The 18747-nt window shown below is 33.7% G+C and overlaps 1 long non-coding RNA gene across 1 annotated transcript; it reads left to right on the top strand.

Moving 5' to 3' along the window:
- The first annotated feature begins 10260 nt into the window (after positions 1 to 10260).
- On the top strand, positions 10261 to 12253 carry LOC127106719 (uncharacterized). Its single transcript, XR_007795471.1, has 2 exons — positions 10261 to 10848; positions 11466 to 12253. It is a non-coding gene; the product is annotated as an uncharacterized LOC127106719 (long non-coding RNA).
- The last annotated feature ends 6494 nt before the right edge of the window (positions 12254 to 18747 follow it).

Here is an 18747-nt window from a genome sequence, read left to right on the forward strand (position 1 = left end):
TCTGTATTTTGATTTTGGCTATGTACTTTTGGGGTGTTTTGTCCCCCATGAACAAATTTATATTTTGAAGTTAATATTATTATTTATGTTTTAAATTTCTTCTGTTTTAATAAATTTTTGGTTGGTTGAGTGTCAAACCTTCTAGATTGGTTGCTTCTCAAAGAAGTATCCAATGAAGGTGCATCCGAGCTTGGATGGCAATGATAAAAAATAAACAAGTGAACAAGGCTAAGGTACATGGTTACCTCCGGCTAGAATTTTAGAATGCACTAAGAACATTACTCTTTTTTGTAATTGAGTATTGTCTTTTTGCAACATAATTGAATGAATGTTTCATCTAGGACTTAAAACCACAAATTGTGAGGAAACCTCCATTTTACACTTAAATGCTGGATTCTAATAAGCTTTGTTGATTCATTTGATTCATGCTTTGTCTTTTATTATTGTGAATATGTGGAAGCAATTAGAAATGATCAAGGCACTTGTTTTCTATCGAGCACAACCAGTTCCAAATACAACTTACTTGTGAGCAGAGAGAGTATTCGTTAACCCCTTTGAGCTTAAACAGTTGAATCTTAGCTTGAAATAAAGCGAGATTTCAAAAAAAAAATCTTTTTCTTGAAACCCGGAAAATTTTGATAATTGTTCTTTTGCTGTAAAAAGTCAAGAGCATTCACTTAGGGTGAGTAAGAAATAAGTTGGGGAGAACGAAAATAAGAATCGGTAAGTGCCACAACTCTTGAAAAATCAAGCAAGCATAAGAAATATATATATATAAAATTTAGAAAAAGAGAAACATCTGTTTTGTAAATATGATGTGAAAGAAAAAAAAAATATATATATATATAGAGAAAATGAAAATGAATGCTTGCTTGGAAGAAAAATAGTGAAAAACAAAATTTGAGTTGTGAAATAAGAGTTGTGAAGGTTTCAAATGAGAAATAAATGGAACGAAGTTGAGATGTGTGAATAATGTACAGTGAATGTCTCTTTTGCATCGGCAATCTCGTTTTCAATGGCCTTAGAAATGACCCTTGTTTGTTAACCTAACCAAGCTTCAACCGAAAAGCCCTTAGTGATCTTCGTGCTTCCACATTACCATTTATAATTGTTAGACATTGTATGAATCAAATTGATTTCTTCATTGTTTGTTAGAGAGTGAGATTATTCCCGCGGTTGCAAACGCGTAATTTCTTCAATCCTTATTCGAAGAGGAGAGATAGGGTGATTCATTCAAGATAATATTGTTGTAGATAGATACATATTTCGCATTGCTACTAAGTCTTAGTTCTTGTGTATTACTTTATTCGAACCGTTGGAAATTTGTATCTGCTGATTCGCTTGTGTTTGAGCCGTTTTATCCAACTTCGGAGACACCTTTTTCTTAAAGCAAATCCTCTTGTCCTTCAAGAGGCAAACTTTGCTTGAGGACAACCAATAATCTAGTTGGGGAGAGTTGTTAGATACCCAAAAGTGCTAATTTGAGCTATCAAATATGGGTATCTTTTACTCCATTTCCTTGCTAAAGTGTTCGAAACCACCTTTGTTTTAGATGAAATGAAATTCAATGATAAACGATCTTGGTACCTTTGATTTGTGTGTTATTGTGCAGGAAGTAGGCATGAAATAATAGAAAGTGAAGACACAAGAAATTTGGCAAAGGGATCAAATAAAATAAGCATTCATCAGCTTGCTCGCTAGGCGATGGCTGTGGCAAAGGACTCGCTAGGCGAGCGTCCAGCGAGAGCCCAGCGAAAAGCTCCAGTATTTTACAGTGGCAAACATGACCACACTCGCTAGGCGAGCTTCCAGCGAGGTGTGTGGCGAACACGTCCAGACTTGGTGAAAAACGCAGCCAGCACTCACTCGCTAGGCGAGCCTTTAGCGAGCTCCTAGAGAGCATTCCAGTAGCAAAACCTCTCAACCTCGCTGGAGCGAAGGTTGAAGCGAGGCCTTCGCTAGGCGAAGGTTTTGTTCGCTCAGCGAACATGACAGTCTGGCAATTGTTGTTTCTCTGGGCGCAGGTGCCTCAGGTGCTTCATTTAGGGGCTCGCTAGGCGAGTCATTCTGCTCGCCTAGCGAGCATGACAGCTCAGTAGCAGCTCTATAAGTAGCAAGGGCTACTTTTTGGAGCCATACTCTTACCTTCCATACTTTTGTACTTTTTGGAGATATTTTCCAGCATTGTTCTTAGGATCTTTTGTGACCTAGAAACCATTTCTCTTCATCTCTTAACAATCTTTCACAAAAAGAAGGTGGATTCCCATCCAATCTCGATTATTCGACTCGGATGTTGATCAACCTTCTTCCGAAACTTGTTGAACAAGCTACCATGAAAATGAGTAGCTAATTCCTTCATTTTGTCAAGGTTAGATGTAGATGATCATTAGCTTTGTGTGTAAATGTAAGGATCTTCATTTGTAAACTCTTTAATGGTGAATATATGGTAAAAACTTTGTTCTTATTGAAAACTCTTTGTGTTGGTTTATGATCGAGAGATGTTTACCAACTCTTAACCTAAGTTTTCATCCAATCTTGTTTGTTAGCTAGAGATAGTAATGAATGATTTTGTTCACCATAAGGTTGAACCAAAAAGTTGTCATTTTGATAGATTGTGTTAGAGATAAACAATGGATCAAAATGGGAAAACTCACAATGTGTGTTAGAGATAAACACATTGGGAGGACTTTGTGAAATAGTTTATCATCTAAAGGAGTTTATAAGTTTTGTTGATCGAACATATACATGCAAAGTGATCGTCGAACCCTAACTTTGGCAATATTTCTCAAGTATTCAAACCAAAACTTTTACCGCATTTTATTACACTTTTATGCAAGATACCGTGACAAACACCAAAACCCCATTGTTACCTTAAGCTAAGAATTAAAACAACTGTCGAAAGGCGGTGATATCTTGAAAATCTAAATAACGACAGTTCTACTAATCACAATTGAAACTTTACTTTAGTTCATCTGATCGAGAAGAAAGGTAAATCCATGGTCCGAAAAAGAATTAAGCACAATGCGAATGATCAAAGGTGAGATCTTATTTAATATCATCTAATCCAAAAGAAAGGTAAAACCATTGTTTGAAAACTAACTAACCACAATATTAAATCGGAATTGAAGTCTCGGTAGTTCATCATATCTAAAACTTAAGTTATACTTTAATTCATCATAGTAGCTTGAATTATATTAATTTTGTGTAAGTTGTTCGCTATTATGTTTTCTTAGGTAGATAAACACACTTTAATCATATAGTTTAATGAATTTTGACCAAGTTGCATGCCCCTTAGACAAAACAGAAAACAAGCTACTATCTTCGATAAATAAAATAATATAAAATAAATAAATAAATAATCTAAATCAAATGCAATATGCCGTGACAGAAATCTTGAATAAGAAAGAAGCAACGTACAGATTAATTTTAAGTTTTTTATCTCTATATAAACCACCACTTCCATTTTATTTCAATTCATACCAATTTACATTTCTCTCTCAAACAAACACACATACCCCTCAACAAAGCTTTCTTTGAATAAGAGATGATTTGTTGGATTGCAAATTCCGCTGTCACTTTGGTTGCGATAAATTGCAAAGTTAAATGCAAACAAATCCATCCACAAGTAGTTCCACCTTTTGGATAATATGGAAGTTGCGACAGCATCTTTAGTAGGCATTAACGAAAGAACATGGAGAAGAATGTGATTAGGTAAATTTCCGATGGGGATATGATATCTTTGGAGCTTATCTAAATTCATTGAAAAGATTGTAGCTTTAGCAGCAATCCTATCTCCGCTTGCACATTAGCGAATAACAACATTAGTAGTCAAGTCTTTATATAGAGACATTTATAGGTAACAAGATGATACTAATTAAAAGAGACTAAAAAGTAGGCTATTAAATAGAAATCCTCTTTGATGCGGAAAAAACTAACAAACCTGCTTTAAAAAATAACAAAAAAATAACTATTTTATCTTTCATTATTAATTGTGTTTTTACAGAAATTTAATTGAATTTTAAATTAATTTTTCAAAATCTTTTGTATGTATATTTATATTTATCTATTTATTTATTAGTATGATATGTTGTGTTAATTTATTATTTAGTGATATTTATTTTTTTAATATTATTTATCAGTTTAATTTAAATATCATTTTATAATATTAATTTTTAATATACTATACATTATATATTATGTCAAATCTATTTATTAACCTTTATTAGCATTTTTTAATCTTAATAAAAAATATATTTTATAATTTAAATATTCAAAACATGATTAAAATAGATTGCATAAATTGAATTGGATCAAAATAGATTTTTTAATCAATTATCTAAAATCAAACCGAACCATAAATAAAATTATATTAGGATTATGAGATAAACTATTAATTTGAAAAAATAAGATTTTTTTTTATCAAAAATAAAAGAATTTTAATTTTTTATTCTACTTATATATGATTTTATTCATCCAAATAGGCGTAGGACCTAATTCACAAAAAAAAAATCAATTTTATAGAAAATAACCATGGATTAGATAAATCGAGAAGATCTAAATCCTATAAACATTTTAAAACTCCTTATCTTTAAGAAATTAAATTCATATCCTACCCATCAATTTTCTATCCCCCCATAATGTTTTCTTTAGAGAAAATATAGTCACAAATTACAACTCTATCGATGACATGATCATCATGAAATTGGTTGAGTTTATCATAAAACTCAGCTGAATTCTCTATCTTTTTCTACTTTAGAATCCTATTATGTGTTTTCCCCAATAACACATCAAGATTTCTAGTTTGGTCCATGTTCTATGTGGTTCATTGATGTTTTCTTGAGGCTCCAGTTTGCTTTTTATGGTTTTGTTGTCTGAGTTTTAGCATGTTTGGATAGTGGATCGTTGTTGGAGTTGGAGAAGAGATCTCTTCTTTCTCTTTGTGTTTGTTGTGGCTATTTGTAGTGATTTTTTTTGTCGGTTTCCTTTTGTTCAGATCAGTTTGTTTTTTTCTTAATGCTTTGATGGCGTGACACTTCTTGTGCCTGTTGTATCCTTTTATTCTTCTGTCATTTAGTAATATATTATTTGACCATTAAAGAAAACATGAACGTCATAAAAAAATAGAATCACTCAATAAAAGGAATAATAATAACAATCTGAATTCAATCAGATAAGAAGGATGCTACGAAGAAGTGACAATACCATTTTCAGTTTAGTGGAGAACTTATGAAAATAGATTGAGTATACCTTATGAACAATGTCATAATTTTTTTCATTAGATTTCCTAAATAAATCGGCTCACAAAAATTATGCTACTAGTTAAGCTTAGATAAGTCAATGCAAACAAAATTTTTATTATCATTGATCTTTTAGTTTTGTTTTAGTCTATATAAATATTAATTGAATTGCTTATTTACATATGTTCAAATTAAATATCCTTTTAAGTAGCCTAACAAGTCAATCAGACCTTCAAAAAATTCATGCTCATGCCTAAAAATAAGCCTATGACAGACTACAGACCAATCATAGACTTTGATATTTTTAGCAGACTAGACTTAGGCTTGGAAAAACCAAACTTTTTCCAGCCTATTCTCACCGAAGACTCGTTATCGGACCAAAGCTCTAGAATCTGCATTTTCCCCCTCTTTGAACTAGTAACTCGTCACTAGACCGAAGTTCGTACATCGTCAATACAAGGCCACAACGAATGGTTCTTATATGAACCAAGCACCTCGACATAATTCAACATAATATATAAACATCACAAATATAAGGCCACAACATTTGCAAGCCCTTGAACCACACATCTCAACATAACTCAACAATGATATATATAATTACAAATCAACACAATACAATATATATAATTATATAATTACTAAATAATACTCACAAACAGGATAAAAATAACACTACACAACCCTAAGCATTCAACATGGTCAACTCATAAGTCAATAAAGTTCACAACTAACTCTTCCACTTTTTATTCAAGGATTACGAGTCACAAAGCATACTCTAACATTAACTCAATTACGCATTAACTCGACTATGAACATGTTAGATAACTAAAAAACCCAACCCTCCTAACACACTAAACACTCCAAACACATTAACGCAACTCAATAACTTACTCATAATTCTAAATATATCAAGTGACTCAGAACTCAACCCCTTTATTCGAATTGACTCTAAAAATATCAAATACCTCAAACTCAACTCTAAAAATGTCAAATACTCCAAACTCAACTCTAAACATTTCAGACTCAACTCTAAAAATATCACATACCTCAAACTCAACTATAAGAATGTCAAATACACCAAACTCAACTCTAACCCGTCAAATAATTTCCGAATTAACTCTAAACATATCAACTTTAACTCTAAACAACTCAATAACTCAAATTTAACTCATTTGATTCTCAAATATAACTCTAATATATCATATAGCTCACAACTTAAATCTTTTAACTATACATATCTCAAATGCAACTTTAAAATATAAGTTACCTTCAACTGTAACTCTAAACCTATCAATGGACTCTAAGCATATCAATCCAACTCTAAATAGCTCAAGCTCAAGCTCAAGTTATTTATAGTTATATCCAATTCCTTAAATTTCTAAAGGGTTTCCCAAAACTCTAGAATTAACTCTAAAATTGTCTCACTTCACAATAACACCAAATATTACAGACTCATGATAAATTATAAAACTCCCCAGATTAAAATTTCTTTAAACACTCTTTCAAACGTAATTGATTGCATCTCGATCGGAGTTACGAAACTACAGTTCTATTCGTTTCAGTTCAGCCATATCACAATATTTCTTGCATAAACTCTAAAACAAAATGCATGACTTTAAAATAGCACCAACTATTATAGACTTATGATAAAATTACGAAACTCTCCATTTTGAAATTTCGTTAAGCCGTCTTTCTAACAAAATTAACCGCATGAAACAAAAGGCACCTTAAACGAACTTATAAACTCAACTTACGCATGAAACAAGACGGTTAATCCCTTTCTTTGTCCACCTGTAATTTTCAGTGTTTTTCTCTATATTGAACAAATCCAAAACTTTCCACATAGAAAAAGACCAAGGAGATGAGATGACATTCAAAGGCACTGTAGGTACATGTATTTTGTCTGTGTAGATTTGGCATTTGTGACACGTCAGCACATGACGAAAACAATCAACTTTCATTTCCAACTAATAGTATCTTGCACTAAGGATCTTTCTGGGCAAGGGGTGCCCACTGGAGTGTGTCCCAAAGGAACCTTCATACACGTCTATTATAATTCAGTCTGCTTCGTGTATATCCACGCATATGAGCAGAACCGAATCATAATATCATTTGTAAAGCATGTCCCCACTTAAGAATAATTTGGCTGAGAGCTTTCTCAAGGCCTTCTTGTCTGTGATAGATGCATTTTCAGGATACATATATTTTTCAAGATATGTCTTGATGTCATAGAACCAAGGTTTTCCATCTGACTCTTCCTCAATTGCTAGACAGTATGCAGGCTCATCCAAGTGCGCAATATGGATAGAAGGAGCTTAATTCCTCCATTTGACCTTAAACATGGATGCTAAGGTAGCAAGAGCGTCTTCTAATTAATTCTCTTCCCTTGGGATATGATGAAAATTGATTTCATAAAAAAGGCTCAACCATTTATCCACTTTCACCCAAGTCTTTTGACCCATTTTGAATTTTTTTATTATGTTTAGTAGTAATTTTATTTAAATTTATTAAGTTGTTAGAGACTTGTTTAATGTTTGTCTAATAAGCTTGTCTTTGATTGGCTTGAGGAGAGATGGAGTGATTGTTTCAAGTTTGAATGCATAAACAAGAAAATGTTATGATAATGATAAAAGTTTGAAAGGAAAGTACATTCTTAAGGTACATGTTTAATGTTTTCTATAACACAACATGAATATGAAAGTTTGGCTTTGTATAAATATCATGCCACTTATTCTTTTGCAATACTTATTCATATTTGAATCACTTTAGATCATAGTCAAATGTGAGGTAAATTTTCATTGTTCACTATATGCATAGGAGACCAACGATCCTTGTTTTAAATCGGTTTTATTATGTTTAATCTTTCATTTGTGTTGAATTGTATGAAAGCATGAAAATGATCAAGGCATTTTGTTTGGTTTTAAGCACAACCACTTGACCAAAAAGTAGCTTATCCATTTTGATGTCAACTTTTGGAACTTGTACATAACTAATTAGTTCATTGTTGATTTTTAGATTGGATTTTGAACTTTTTTCTTGAACCCTTAACCATAAGTTATGGTTTGAATTTTTACCATTGCCTTAAAAAGTTTGGGAGCATTCACATTACAATGATTGGTTGCATTCAAGTTAGGGAGAAAATGTTGGTTGCTATGAGGTTGAGAAAGAAAAAGAAAAAACATTGAAAAAGAAAAAAAAAGAAAGAAAAAAATAGCAAATAAATTATGCTAATAAGTTGTGTGAAATGGTGTGACAATTGTGTAATGAGAAAAAGGTGAATGTAATTTGTTAATGCTTGAGATTATGAGAAGTGATCACTCCCATATGATTAGGAAAGATTTTTTTTCAATTACTTTTAGAAATGACCTTTCTTTGTTATCTAAAATCCACATTACAACCCTTGAAGTCCTTGTGATTTGTGTTTTATTCTTTTTATACGATTTTTTTTGGACAAATGCATAATTTGATCTAGATGTTAGCAAGATTATTGGGTGTGAGTTAATTCCCTCATGTTTGTTCTTCACCCATTGATCAAGTTGTGTGTTAGGTGTGATGCATCTTTAAAAATCAGAAAAAATAGAAAAGCAGAGCTTTCGTAGTTCAAGCCACAAGAGCTGAAGACAAGATGATTGATGAGGAAAAATAAAATGATTGATTGAATGTGGAAGAAACTTGATAGTTACTTGGTAAGAGCCATGCTAAAGTCTATTAATAAGGGCGAATGCTTTGAATAGCTAGGGCCTACTCCTTGTACATAAAGTCACTCTAGACAAGGATAGGAGAAACTTCGTCTCATCATTCCTTATTACTTAAGGCTCATGGCATATGATACTTCTCATCTTAACTTTAAAGGTGTTAGAGAAGAGTCTTTGTTGCTTCTTGTAATGATGAAGACCTTATCAATCGTTTGATTTGAATTGCACTAAAGTCTATGAATAGAGGTGAATACGATGAGGAACTAGGTCAAGCGTCCTGTACCCAAAGATATTCAGAATGAGTTAATGGAAATCTCCATTCTCATTAATTCTTTATTACTTAAGGCTCGTGTCATACAACTCGAACCATGATCGATGATTTGTTGGTGTAGTTCTTTGTTTGTTGCACTACTGCTTTGGGAAGGGGAGAGACTTACCAATCGTATTATTTGAATTGTGCTAAAGTCTATAAATAGAGGTGAATACGATGAGCAACTGAGTCAAGTGTTCTGTACCTAGAGATATTTAGAATGAGGATAGGAATTATCCACTCTCACCTCTTCTTTATTGCTTAAGGCTCGTGCCACACAATTCTAACTTTGATTAACAAGCTCTTGACGAACCACCTTTGATGTGCCTTGTATGATCCACTGCTTAATATGAATGAGGATGCCTTGATTGAGAATTTGACTTGAGGCTTCGAGCTCTACAACTTACAGAAAAAAATCTTATTAAGTGACCAAGGGTCTTTTGGTCACTCCAATTAGGTTGTGGGATTATACATGATCAAAGCATTTAGTTGATCAAAATTACTTTTGATCAACTTGAATCGAGGATTTAAATTAGCTTAAAAAATTATGACTAATCCTAATCTAAGGGTTATAGTTAAATTCAAAAGCTATTCCTAAGGGATCATGCATTTGTTATATCAAAACTTGACTAAAAATTATAAGCCAAAGTTCCTAAGGGAGCATGTTACATGGCTAAAATAGTAAGAAAACCCTTAAAGAGTAAAATAGTCATTTTACAAGGATATTCAATAAGGAACACAAATTAAATTCTAGTTAGAAAATCTAACTAGAACCTAAAGTTTGATTAAGTCCTAAAATATATTCTAACCTAATAGTATTTAGCAATTAACTAAATTCTAAAATTAATCAAAATCTAATTACTTTCTAATTTTTAATCTAATTAAACACTATATTAAAATCTAATTAGAAGACTTTACTAAAATCTAATTAAATCCTAAATTCAAATTAATTTCTAAATCCTAACTAAATTCTAAAAATTAATTACCCTGAGTAAAAAGATTAACAAGAAAATAATCCTAATTAGATCTAAAAAAACGAATTAGCATGCAATTAAACTAAAGCTATGGGGGTACAGAAGTGGAGCTGGGCTGCAATCCAAGAAGAGTGGGGGGGTGCAGAGTTGAACAACCTTGAATGCTTCAGCATACGAAACAAATGAACACTCCCGTTCCTCCATCTTCCTCTCATTCGAAAGCTTTGAAGCAGATCGGAAATGGATTCAAACGTTGATCCCTCATTCTCATCTCAACATTCACCCTCTCTTTCACAAATGAAGCCTCCCTCTGATTCTTCTTATTCACGCACATAAATGATGAACAAGAAAGAGAAGAAAAGACCTACCAAAGCGGTGCTCCGATGCGGTGGCTACCAGTGACAGCAGGTAACGTTTTGCTTTCTTCTTCCTTTGATCCTCCCCGATGCCGCTTTCCTTCCTCGGTCCTCTTCCTCCTTGCGTTCTTATTGAGTTCTAGTGAATGTAGAGGGATGAATCCCGTGAAAGAGAGTTTTTAGTTGATTCGTTGTCAGTGAAGAATCGGTTCTGCAGTGAAGAAAACTTTTATTTGTGTGTTAAAATGATGAACTCTCTTTCTTTCAATCACAGTGAGTCCCTTTTATAGCTTTCCATATTTCTGTTATCAAATTCAGTTAGTTAGAAATTGAGAAGTTAGTTAAAATCCAATTGAAATGAAAATCAATGTTTTAGTAAATTTATTGTTGAAATGAAATGATGAATGAACTGTTAGTGTAGTCCAAAAACACCCTCCTGTTATATTAACAGTTAGAAAAAAATTGTTTCTATTAGCTTGTTAGTTAGTGATCAATTTATGTTAAGTGATGTGGTTAAGTGTTGTTATTGTCAAACGGAAATTGAAGTTGAAAAGTCAGTCTTCTGTTATTATGTTGAGTTTCCTAATTACACTGTGATATTTACATGGAATTTCAACTTTTGCTGTGAAATGTCAGTTGGAGTTAATGTTAATTCTTGGGAATGCATCGATGTTCATGAATGCTATAAGTTGTTGCCGCTAGAATTAGATAGCGATTGAAGTTAATTGTTAGAAGTTATTTGATTGAAAAAAATGGTTCTGTTATGAATTTAGTTATGCTAGTTATGTCATGGCCTTGTTGTGAATGTACTTCTAATGTCCTACATTACTATGCTGTTATGAAATTATTGCAAACTGATTCGATAGCTTCTCTTGGACTTTTCTTGTCAGCGGATCTAATCACAGCTACAACACGTGGAATGGTCTCCCTACATTACCTCAAGAACAAAATACTAGGAAAAATCATGAAAATAGTTTGGCTTTGGGAGTCCCATGTCAGACTCAAAACTTCGACTCTTGTAACATTTCACCAAATGGAGTAGACCAGAAAATACCAGTTTCCTCAGATGCTGAATTCACCAATGCAAATGCTTATTCGATTCTTACTCTCCGGAAATCCTTGGAGTCAGTAAGAAAACTGTTCAGGGCATTTACAACAGAAAATGATAGTTGAGGTGATGCCTCAAGGGCTGCAATTGCTTGGGCCTGAGTAATAACATTTCTGCCCTTCTCTAATCGATTAATCTACATCTGAACTGGTTGATTAAAATAAACCTCAGTAAGGTACTCCATGTCAGGGTCTGCTCTGATCCAGAATAAAGGGGACTCTGTACTGGAGCGTGTATCCATTGAAGGCATGTCACCGTCGTTGGTTTTTTTGAAACTGTCTAGCAGCAAGCCTTGAGTAGCATTAACTATTACGTGGGATTTTTATGAAGTTCCTTGATTGATACTTCAATTGCCGCGGATGGTTGCAGGTGTATGGTTTAAATGGTGGTCATGAGGGTTGGATAATTGCAACTGTCTTGGCTAGGTTTAGGTGTTTGTATTGTAATGAGAGTAATGGATGTTATTGAATGATAAGTGTTGAATTGGTTTCTAAATGGAAATGCTTTTTAGAAATTGTATTGATGAAATTGGTTTATGCTTATGATGAACTTGAATGCCATATTGTCTTATTTCATTATGTGTTGCTTTGTTTGGAATTGGAAATGCTATCTTGCTTGGAATCAAGATGTTTGGAATAACACATGAAGAAAAACAAATGTTACTTACAAGATGCCATGAAGTTGAAAGAAAAAGGATGAAAGCATGAGGAAACCAAATGGAAACTAGGAATTAGGTTTGATGATTAGATGAGTTGACTTTGGTTAACTGGTTGACCAAAAAGTCAACAGTTCATCAAAATCAACTATAGGTAAAAAAATCAATTTTGTAATTTCTTGCATGGACATATGTAACATGATCTTGTATGACTGAAGTGGAAACTCTTAATGAGAAATATTCTTATGGTCAATGAAATATGCTTTAAATTCAAATTTCCACTTTTCCATCCAAGAGTCATGTTTGAAATCACTTGAAACAATAATCTTAAATGCACCCTAAAACATGAATCAAATGAACAATGAATGTAATATGACCTTGAAATCCATGGATCATGAATGCATCATAAAGAACTTGAATGATTAAAACTATGAAACCGTGATCCTCTAGTGAACTTAATGAAGGACATGATGCAAATAAAAGTGATCAAATAACCCCTCCCATGAGCTAGGGTTTCACAAAAAGGTCAATACTCAAACCAAACCATAAATGTCAGACATATCTGATCACGATTTTAAGCATACACGAAGCAATGAGGCTCACAACCACTATGAACCAACAAACTAGGTTCTATATGGACCAAACTACAGGATCTCATCACCAAGGCCTAAAGCATCTTGTAACTAGGGTTTTGATTAATAACAACTCCAAAAGTCAACCAAACAAGGCACTTGAGTACTAATATCCCTGATTAGGGTTTCAAATAAAGCATCAAGCTCCTCAAGCAACATCTCAAACCATGAGCCCATAATTAGGGTTTAGAAGTCAAATCAATTACATAAAAGGTCAAACACAAGATCCCATATGAGCAAATATAAGAAATAGGGTTTCAACCCATAAGGTGTGCAATATCATAATCTTCAGGCCAAAACCCTGATTTTTATTAACCACAACCTTGAAACTATGATGTTCGTTAGCATGTGTTAATCATGAATAATAGAATGATGCACATGAATGTGTCATGAATGAGTCTCAAGTCATAAGCCGGATGAAAAGCAAAAATGGATGAAAAGCATAAGTTGTTGAATGATGCACAAGTTGAGAAACTTTGTGGTAATATAAACGGATTAAACTTTAAATTTAGAGAAATATCGAGTTCTTCAACTTTGTACATGTTTGCATCAGATAAAAGACAATGAAGCTTGACTGGATCAACGGTGATTTCGCTACCATGCATTGCAATGGTGAGACTAATTGGACGACTATTAGATCTGTGAAGTAATCTATGAACAAGATCTAAGAGATGATTTGTTGGATTGCAAATTTCGCTGTCACTTTGGTTGCGATAAATTGCAAAGTTAAATGCAAACAAATTCATCCACAAATACTTCCACCTTTTGGATAATACGGAGGTTGCGAGAGCATCTTTAGTAGGCATTAACGAAAGAATATGATGAAGAATGTGATCAGGTAAATTTCCGACGGGGATATGATATCTTTGGGGCTTATGTAAATTTATTGAAAAGACTGTAGCTGTACCAGCAATCCTGTATCCGCTTGCACATTAGTGAATAACAACGTTAGTAGTCAAGTCTTTATATAGACATTTATAGGTAACAAGATGATACTGATTAAAAGAGACTAAAAAGTAGGCTAACTATTAAATAGAAATCCGCTTTTATGCGGAAAAAACTAACAAACCTGCTTTAAAAAGTAACAAAAAGATAACTATTTTATCTTTCATTATTAATTGTGTTTTTATAGAAATTTAATTGAATTTTAAATTAATTTTTTAAAATTTTTCGTACGTATACTTATTTATTAGTATGATATGTTGTGTTAATTTATTATTTAGTGATATTTATTTTTTTAGTATTATTTATCAGTTAAATTTAAATATTATTTTATAATATTAATTTTTAATATATTATACATTATATATTATATCAAATCTATTTATTAACCTTTATTAGCATTTTTCAAGCTTAATAAAAAATATATTTTATAATTTAAATATTCAAAAAATGATCTAAAATAGATTGCATAAAATTGAATTGGATCAAAATAGATTTTTTAATCAATTATCTAAAATCAAATCGAACCATAAATAAAATTATATTAGGATTAGAAGATAAACTATTAATTTAAAAAAATAAGATTTTTTTTATCAAAAATAAAAGAATTTTAGTTTTTTATTCTACTTATATATGATTTTATTCATTCAAATAGGCGTAGAACCTAATTAAAAAGAAAAATCAATTTTATAGAAAATAACCATGGATTAGATAAATCGAGAAGATCTAAATCCTATAAACATTTTAAAACTCCTTATCTTTAAGAAATTAAATTCATATCCTACCCATCAATTTTCTATCCCCCCATAATGTTTTCTTTAGAGAAAATATAGTCACAAATTACAACTCTATCGATGACATGATCATCATGAAATTGGTTGAGTTTATCATAAAACTCAGCTGAATTCTCTATCTTTTTCTACTTTAGAACCCTATTATGTGTTTTCCCCAATAGCACATCGAGATCTCTAGTTTGGCCCATGTTCTATGTGGTTCATTGATGTTTTCTTGAGGCTCTAGTTTGCTTTTTATGGTTTTGTTGTCTGAGTTTTAGCTTGGTCATGTTTGGATAGTGGATCCTTGTTAGAGTTGGAGAAGAGATCTCTTCTTTCTCTTTGTGTTTGTTATGGCTATTTGTAGTGATTTTTTTTTGTCGGTTTCCTTTTGTGCAGATCAGTTTGTTATTTTCTTAATGCCTTGCTGGCGTGACACTTGTTGTGCCTGTTGTATCCTTTTATTCTTCTGTCATTTAGTAATATATTATTTAACCATTAAAGAAAACATGAACGTCATGAAAAAAAATAGAATCACTCAATAAAAGGAATAACAATAACAATCTGAATTAAATCAGATAAGAAGGATGCTACGAAGAAGTGACAATACCATTTTCAATTCAGTTTAGTGGAGAACTTATGAAAATAGATTGAGTATACCTTATGAACAATGTCATAATTTTTTTCAATAGATTTCCTAAACTAATCGTCTCACAAAAATTATGCTACTAGTTAAGCTTAGATAAGTCAATGCAAACAAATTTTTATTATTATTGATCTTTTAGTTTTGTTTTAGTCTATATAAATATTAATTGAATTGCTTATTTACATATGTTCAAATTAAATAACCTTTTAAGTAGCCTAACAAGTCAATCAGAGCTTCAAAAAATCCATGTTCATGCCTAAAAATAAGCCTATGACAGACTACAGACCAATCATAGACTTTGATATTTTTAGCAGACTAGACTTAGGCTTGGAAAAACCAAACTTGTTCCAGCCTATTCTCACCCCTAGTATTCATCTATCTCTACTTCTTTAACTGCTATTCTTTTAATCTATTATTCTTATTACAGAATCTACAGACATTCTCTCTACATACACAAACCTTTTAAATATATGTACTTGTTAAACAATATAGAATGTGTGACACCCTTATGCTGGTATGGACGACCAAAGGCCTTATTAACTTTATGGTGGGTTAGGGCTTACTCACGGTGGCGAGAGGCATTATATGGTGATGTTTATGGTGAAGAGATAACTAAATTATGTGAGATGTGAAGCTTTATAGCTTTTAGAGGGTGTATCATGTGTATTACCACTTATCTCTTCCCGTGTTATGGATGGGATATTTATGGAGGTTTTGGACCTGAAGTTAGCTTTTCCTTGGAAATGATAATCGCCCACTTAGTTAATGGTGGACCGTTGAATCCCAATTTCTTAGAAAAACATGGACTAGCTCGTTGACATTGACTTGTCTCTAACCAAGGAACGTCATTTCCCATGTTTACCATGATTAGGAGAGTAGGGAGAGCTCAGGGCGAGGTAATCCCTAATTACGGGCGAAAAATGAGAGTCTCCCCTAATCGAAGGTTTACGACCCCCCATCCTTAATAGGCCTTTTACAAATATATTGCTAGAGAGTCCCTCAAGCACAAGGGCTTTGATTAAGGACATAATGCTTAAAATGACAAAGTTTTATGGGGTATTAGTCTGATGAAATCCTTAGTCCCTCGGGTGAGGTTATATGTTGTGCCTTTTCGATGAGACTTCTAATTCCCCCAGGAGAGGCGCTTGAGTCTCTCGGGCAAGACTTGGGTCTAAGCCCTCAGACAAGAATTTATAAGTTAAGTCTCTTGGGTCAAATTTTGGTCGTGCCCCTCGGGAGAGGCTTTATGTTAGATCTTGACTGAGGAGACACCAAGTCCCTCTGGAGAGGTTATATGTTAAGCCTGTCTAATGAAACTTATAATTCCCTCGGGTGAGGTTATATGTTGATCTAGTTTGATGATACTTCTAAGTACCTCATACGATACGTTTGAGTCTCTCGGGCGAGACTTGGGTCCAAGCTATCAAGCAGGACTTATGAGTTAAGCTTATCGAGTCAGATTTTGGTTGCGTCCCACTAGTGAGACTTTATGTTAAAACTTGACTGAGGCGGCACCAAGTTCCTCAGACGAGGTTATATGTTGAGCCTCCGTGATTAGATTTTTAAGTCCCTCGGGAAAGGCACTTGAGTATCTCAAGTGAGAGTTGAGTCCAAGCCCTCTTGCAATACTTATGAATTAAGTTTCTTTGGTTGCGTCCCTCGGGCGAGAGTTATGTTGGACCTTATATGAGGCAACATCAAGTCCCTCAGGTGAGGTTATATGTTGAGTCTGTCTAATTAGACTTCTAATTCCCTCAGGAGAGACGCTGAGTCTCCCGGGTGAGACTTAGGTCCAAGCCCTTAGGAAATACTTATGAGTTAAGTCTCTCGGGTCATACTTCAGTCGCGTACCTCAAGCGATACTTTATGTTAGACCTTGACTGAGGCGAAACCAAGTCCCTAAAGCGAGGTGTTGGACATGCCTATCTCATAATACTCTAAGTTCGTCAAGCGAGGCGTGTAAATTAGGTGATCCCTCATAAACATCATGGCCATTGTTATTTAAGGGCAGAAAGGATCTTCATATGTAATTCCAACATGTTCTTATAGCCTGGAAAGGCGACACTAACCTTCAAGTGGAAGTCCATCATATTCGTATTGCACAGAGAGGCGGTAATGATCTTCTTGTGGAAATCTAGCATATTCATATTGTCTGAAGATCCGATACGGATCCTCGTGTGGAAGTTTAACATATTCGAGAGGCTACAAGGATCTTCTTGTGGAAGTCTAACATGCATCACAATAAAAACCAAAACATTTTCATTGGACATAAATATTCAAAAGTTTGTACAAAGGTGAGCAATGTGCTCGCTATGAAAATTCATTACAAAACTAAGTTGAAATAATATTTTAAACATACAAAGTTCTAAGCCTTGGAGATAAGTCTCCTATCTAATTCTTGTAGCTTGTATGTCCCATGTGGCAACTTTTTGAACATGAACTATGGTCCTTCCTAGTTGGGCTGCAATTTTCCCTACTGTGCAAGCGGAACAACTTGTCTCATCCCTAAATCACCCTTCTGCATGTCTCTTGGCATTATCTTGGAGTTGTATCTTATAACCTTCCTTTTCTTGGCGGAGAACTCCTGGATATGGGCGACGTATCTAACATCATCGACCAAGTCACCAACACGCTTTAGCTCTGAACCATTCACCTCCTGGTTGAACTGAGAATGATGTCATGAAGGTGCATCGATCTCGTAAGGAAGCATTACATTCGTACCATATACCATGGTAAATGGGGTTTCTATGGTAGTTAAGTGGAGAGTGGTGTGATTTAACCATGCTGACGATAAGAGCTTTATATTAACCTTAGTTATTGCTAACTTTGAATTCAGACTTCAGTGCATGTTCAATCAATATGCCTACAGGTCCTTCGATAGTGTCCACTCCAACGGAGCCTCCTCGTCCACTAGCAAGATAAATTCTGCTAGAGTTTGAGACTTGATGGTTCTTCTTGGGACATATTGGATGTCGTACTCTTAAAGTTGCACCACCCAAGATATCATTCTTCCCGCCAAGTCTGGTTTCTTGATAACGTGTAGGACATGATAGTTTATTTTTATGAGCACTTTATGACCATGGAAATAGGGCCAAAGCTTTCTCATAGAAATATTGAAGACCAAAACTAGCTTCTCGATATTCTTAGCATGCTTCGACGCCTTTGAACACATTGCTTACGAAATGGATGGGTCGCTTCACCTTATGTTACTCTTGAACGAGCACTGAAGTCATCGCCTGATCCGTGACTAAAAGGTAGATGAGCAGTAGTGACCCTTCCCTCAAATGGATGAGGATGGGCGGAGATGTGAGGAAGGTTTTTATCCTCGATGAGGCCTCCTCACATTCTTTAGTTTATTCAAACCTCTCTTGCGTTTTTAGGGTGGCGAAGAAAAGGAAAGCCTTGTCGCCCATGTG

The sequence above is a fragment of the Lathyrus oleraceus genome, chromosome 7 (genome assembly GCF_024323335.1).
Source record: "Lathyrus oleraceus cultivar Zhongwan6 chromosome 7, CAAS_Psat_ZW6_1.0, whole genome shotgun sequence".
In the NCBI taxonomy this organism is placed as follows: Eukaryota; Viridiplantae; Streptophyta; class Magnoliopsida; order Fabales; family Fabaceae; genus Lathyrus; species Lathyrus oleraceus.